Below are 6,000 nucleotides of genomic sequence, written 5' to 3'. Positions count from 1 at the left end.
ATTTACAAAAAAACAAAGGGCTGGTAGTAATTTGCCAGATCCTGCCGGGACACTGACTGATGCTGGGCAAATATTTGTTGAGTGAATTCCTGAAGGCAAACAAGGTCATGTCCTTATCCTAGGAGGAGAGAAGGGCCAATTAAACATTTTCAGGGAGTGTTAAATGCTACAAAGAACATAAAGCAGGTGAGGAGCTAGGGGGGAGGGGGCTACTCAGGGTAAGTTGTTGTTTTGTTTTGTTTTCTTTTTCTTTTTTTTTTTAAAGATTTATTTATTTATTTATTTGACAGAGATCACAAGCAGGCAGAGAGGCAGGCGGGGGTGGAGGGGGAGGGGAGGAAGCAGGCTCTCCGCTGAGCAGAGAGCCGATTGCGGGACTCGATCCCAGGACCCTGAGATCATGACCCAAGCCAAAGGCAGAGGATTAACCCACTGAGCCACCCAGATGCCCCAGTTTTTTGGTTTTTTTTTTTTAATTTAAGATTTTATTTATTTATTTGGCAGAGAGAGAGCGCGCAGAAGCAGGGGCAGAGAACTGACACTCCACATTATTAACCACCAACTGGGCACCTCTCCCCTCCCTACAGCCCCTGGCGACCACCACTTGCCTCTCTGTCCCCGTGAACTTGACTACCCCAGGAACGTCGCGGAAGGGAACTCTCTTGATATCTGCCCGTCTTGGCCGGCCTTCTCTCACTTTGCAGAGTGTCTTCAAGGCTTGGAGTTTGTAGCACGCCTTGAAATTTTTTTCCTTTTTAAGGCTGAATAATTTTCCATTGTGTGTATTCTAGCACATTTTGTTTATCATCTGTCTGCGGATGCCCGGGTCGCCTCCATCTCTTGGCTCTTGTGAATAATGCTGCTAGGAACGTGGGTTTGCAAATATCTGTTGGAGTCCCTGCTTTCGGATCTCGTGGGTGCCTACCCAGAACCCCTGCATCATAGCTGGTCAGGTTTTGTGCTGAGCACGGTGGGAGGCTGTGGCAGGCTTTAGGTGGGGGGTAGCATTCTTGCTAGGACCCCTCTGGCTTGCTTTCAGGACTCCCCCCACTCTGGCTGCTGTGTAGAGAGTGCTGATTGCAGTGGGGAGGGACAGGCACAGGACACCAGGAAGGAGGTCCATGTGGCAGTTGACATCAGGGATGGCAGGAACTAGTACCTTTCAGCACGGTGGCTGGGGAGGCCTCTACAGAGCACATAAATAATTAGATGACTGCCAGTAGTGATAAGTAGATGGGAAGAGGATGCTAGGATTCAGGGAGAAATCAAAAGGATCTCCCCGGCCTTCCTGTCTGCTGGGTCTGCTGGATTCACTCCATCACGGGCTACCAAGGCTGCCGGGCTAGAAACCGACATCCTGGATTTTCATCCAGTTCTTTTGTTGATTGCCAGTCAGGTAGGTTTGGCCCGTGGCCCAGAGCCACTGTGTCTCAGGTGTTTCTCCCTGTATGAACCCGAAGATGGGGAGGAAGGGGACGGAGAGAAGAAGGGAGGGACTTTGGTTCCGGATAGGGGGAGCACTGGCTGTTCAAGGGCGGGGCTGGGCGTCACTGGGTCACATCCTACCCATGGGGCCCTGTATGTTCCGTCTTGTGTCTTAACCTTCAGTTTCTGTTCCTGGAAAATGGTCCACTATTTATTTATCTTCTGGTTTCAATGTTTATGCAAGGTGTAGCTCTTAGAAGTACAAGCACCTTGAATGTCCTACTCAGTGAATTTTATTTCATTTCTTTATTTTAAGATTTTATTTATTTGAGAAAGAGAAAGAGCACAAGCAGGGGAGAGGGGCTGAGGGAGAGGCAGACTCCCAGCAGAGCAGGGAGTCTGACTTGGGGCTCAACCCAGGACCCCGGCATCATGACCTGAACCGAAGGCAAACCCTTACCCAACTGAGCCACTCAGGCACCACCCCCCCAGCTCAATAAGTTTGATTTTTTTTTTTTTTTTTTTTTTTGGAAAGAGAGAGAAACTCCAGCAGACTCCCAGCTGAGCTTGAGATCTGACGTGGGGCTTGATCTCACGACCCTGAGATCATAACTTGAGCCAAAATCACAAGTCTGATGCTTAACCGTCTGAGCCACCCAGGCACCCCTGATTCTCCCCCCCCACCTTTTTTTTTTAGAGAGAAAGCACAAGCAAGGGGAGCGGCAGGGGAAGAGGGAGAAGCAGACTCCCCCCTGAGCAGAGAGCCTGACTCGGGGCTCGATCTCAGGACCCCGAGATCATAACCTGAGCTGAAGGCAGATGCTTAACCGTCTGAGCCACCCAGGTACCCCTGATTCTATTTTAAAAAATGTTTTGGCTGTGTGGTGATCTACTGTGTGCATATGCCATAATTCATTCATCTTTTGGACTACCAATGGGCCATGCCTACTCTAGTTTTTAGCTATACGAATAAAACTTAACGGGCAGGGGCGCCTGGGTGGCTCAGTGGGTTAAAGCCTCTGCCTTTGCCTCGGGTCATGATCCCAAGGTCCTGGAATTGAGCCCCACATTGGGCTCTCTGCGCGGCAGGGAGCCTGCTTCCTCCTCTCTCTCTGCCTGCCTCTCTGCCTACTTGTGATCTCTGTCAAATAAATAAATAATCTTAAAAAAAAAAAAAAAAACCCAAAACTTAACGGGCTTATCTCATAGATGTTTTTCGATGCCCAGCAGCACTCCTGTCTTCCCCAGGAAGGAGAGAAGTTGCTGTATGACCTTGCAGCCCTGTGTTCAGCTTGGGCACAAAGTACCTAGCAGTTTTCCAAAGTGGTTGAATCCATTTATGCTCCCACTAACGGAGAAGGAGTTTTCCTACTTCTCCATCGTGGCGGAAACTAAATTTTCAATTTAGTTCCTCCAGTAGGTTTTCAAAGCTGGGATTTTGTTTGCATTTCCCTGGTGACTAATGATGCTAAGAATGTTTTCATGTTTGCTGCATCAATATTTGTGGAAAGAATGAATGAACAAGATGTGTGGATGACAACGGAAATACATGTATTTCTCTCTTGCCCTGCTGAAAGCCTACAGGTGGCTCCCCACGGCTTTTAAGGCCAAACTGAAACCCCTCCCTCGGCCAACAAGATCTTGCAAGTTCTGGCTCCTTCTGATGCCTCTTGCCCCGATGGGTCCTTTCTGCTTCTGCCTCTGGATTTCTGCCACCCAGATCGTCTTCCAGTTCTTCTGAGGACCTGCTCTGTCCTGTTTCTGTTTCCTGTAAGCCCGAGACCAGACTCGGCTCAAAACTCCATCCTCCCAGGAGCCTTCCTTAACCTCCACTGCCAGCAAGCCATGACCCTTGTTGGCTCTTTTCCACTTCTCTTCCTAACTTCCAGCACAGCTGTAATAACCTTTCTTTATGTGATAATTTATTTATTTTTATTTCTTTAAAAGGGTTTTATGTACTTATTTAATACAGAGAGAGAGAGAGAGAGATCACAAGTAGGCAGAGAGGCAGGCAGAGAAAGAGGGGGAAGCAGGCTCCCCACTGTGCAGACAGCCCGATGCGGGGCTCAATCCCAGGACCCCAAGATCATGACCTGAGCTGAGGCAGAGGCTTAACTTACTAAGCCACCTCAGGCGCCCCTTTATGTGATAATTTAATTAACCTGTTCCCCTATCATAAAAAAAATACTTGTAAAAACCTCAACACTTTGGGGCACCTGGCTGGCTCCATCAAGGGAGCGTTTGACTCTTGATCTTGGGGTCGTAAGTTCAAGCCCCATGTGGGTATAAAGATCACTTAAAAAAAACTACCACCTACCTCAAAAACAATCCTAACACTTTCACCTCCATAGGAACAGCAACTGTCTCTTGTTCCTAGCAAGAGTTGCCTATAATAAATGTTCAATAAATATTTGTTGAATGTATAAATCTCAAAGCAACTACCCAAGGAGTATTATCACTTGCAAGTAAATGATCCCTTAAAAACCCACATTCAAGGGACGCCTGGATGGCTCAGTTGGTTAAGCCGCTGCCTTCGGCTCAGGTCATGATCCTGGGGTCCTGGGATCGAGTCCCGCATCGGGCTCCTTGCTCGGCAGGGAGCCTGCTTCCTCCTCTCTCTCTGCCTGCCTCTCTGCCTGCTTGTGTGTACTCTCTCTCTGACAAATAAAATCTTAAAAAAAAAAAACAAAAACCACATTCAGGGCGCCTGGGTGGCTCAGTGGGTTAAAGCCTCTGCCTTCAGCTTGGGTCATGATCCCAGAGTCCTGGGATGGAGCCCCACATCAGGCTCTCTGCTCAACAGGGAGCCTGCTTTCCCCTCTTTCTCTGCCTGCCTCTCTGTCTACTTGTGATCTCTGTCTGTCAAATAAATCAATCTTAAAAAAAAAAACAACAACCAAAACTCACATTCAGAGGAACATGTGCCAATTAAAACAAAAATCAGAGAGGGATGCCTGGGTGGTATAGTCAGTTAAGCATTTGACTCTTGGTTTCAGCTTGGGTTATAATCTTTTTTTTTTTTTAAGATTTTATTTATTTCTTTGACAGACAGAGATCACAAGTAGGCAGAGAAGCAGGCAGAGAGAGAGGAGGAAGCAGGCTCCCTGCCGAGCAGAGAGCCCGATGTGGGGCTCGATCCCAGAACCCTGAGATCATCACCTGAGCTGAAGGCAGAGGCTTAATCCACTCAGCCACCCAGGCGCCCCTCAGCTTGGGTTATAATCTTATAGTGGTGAAATCGAGTCCCACCTCGGGCTCAGCTGGGAGTCTGCTCGAGATCCTCTCTCTCTCCCTCTGCCTCTCCGGCTCATGCTGTCTCTCTCAACCACTCTAAAATAAATAAATACATAAATCTTTTTTTTTTTTAAGATTTTATTTATTTATTTGACAGAGAGAGAGATCACAAGTAGGCAGAGAGGCAGGCAGAGAGAGAGGAGGAAGCAGGCTTCCCGCAGAGCAGAGAGCCCGATGCGGGGCTCGATCCCAGGACCCTGAGATCATGACCTGAGCCGAAGGCAGCGGCTTAATCCACTGAGCCACCCAGGTGCCCCATAAATACATAAATCTTAAAAAAAAAAAATCATAGAAACTAATCCTATCTCCCTCCCTAGGTCCTGTTGGGGGGGGTCTCATATTCAATCATTCTGTTTTATTTGATGCAGCTGATGTGTGTATGTGTGTGTGTTATGGAAACGATACACCAGGCAGGGGATTAAGGAGGAGGGAAGAAAGGTGTTGCCGGTCCCCACAGTGAAAGCTTAGACTCCCAGGCCCGGGCCCCAGCTCCTGTGTCACTGATTCCCTGGTCATTAACCAGTTCTGAGGCGATGGGGCAAAATGGCCAACAGTATAGATTCCTCCCTTCCCGACCAGTCTGCCAGCGTTCAAAGTATGATTTAGCCACCTACTGTCTACATAACCCCTGACAAATTATTCTGCCTCTTTGGGGCTCAGTCTTCTCAACCACAAAATGGGGACGATGATGATGATGACGATAACAATAATAATAATAATAACCTCATGGGGGGGCGCCTGGGTGGCTCAGTGGGTTAAAGCCTCTGCCTTCAGCTTAGGTCATGATCTCAGGGTCCTGGGATCGAGCCCCAAATCAGGCTCTCTGCTCAGCAGGGAGCCTGCTTCCTCATCTTTCTCTGCCTGCCTCTCTGCCTACTTGTGATCTCTGTCAAATAAATAAATACATAAAAATCTTAAAAAAAAATAACCTCATGGGGTTGTTGTATTTAATTCATGTTCATTGCTAAGAACACGGCCTTAGGAAGCCCCATGACTACAAATTCCTGTTAATTAAGCCTACAGAGGGTCCCAGACTTACATGATGATTTGACTTATGATTTTTCAATTTCACGATGGTGGGAAAGCTATACACATTCTGTAGAAACCAGACTTCGGATTTTGAATTTGGACGTTGTCCTGGGCCAGTGAGATGCTCTATGATACTTTCTCACCATGCAGCAAGCAAGCTGCAGCCCCCAGTGGGTCATGCCATCAAGAGCACCTGTAACCAATAACTCGGACATTCTTTCAAGTTCAGCGTGGTATTCAATACATTAGGGG

The sequence above is a fragment of the Meles meles genome, chromosome 21, assembly GCF_922984935.1.
Source record: "Meles meles chromosome 21, mMelMel3.1 paternal haplotype, whole genome shotgun sequence".
Taxonomy (NCBI): Eukaryota; Metazoa; Chordata; class Mammalia; order Carnivora; family Mustelidae; genus Meles; species Meles meles.
This window is presented reverse-complemented; position numbering follows the sequence as displayed.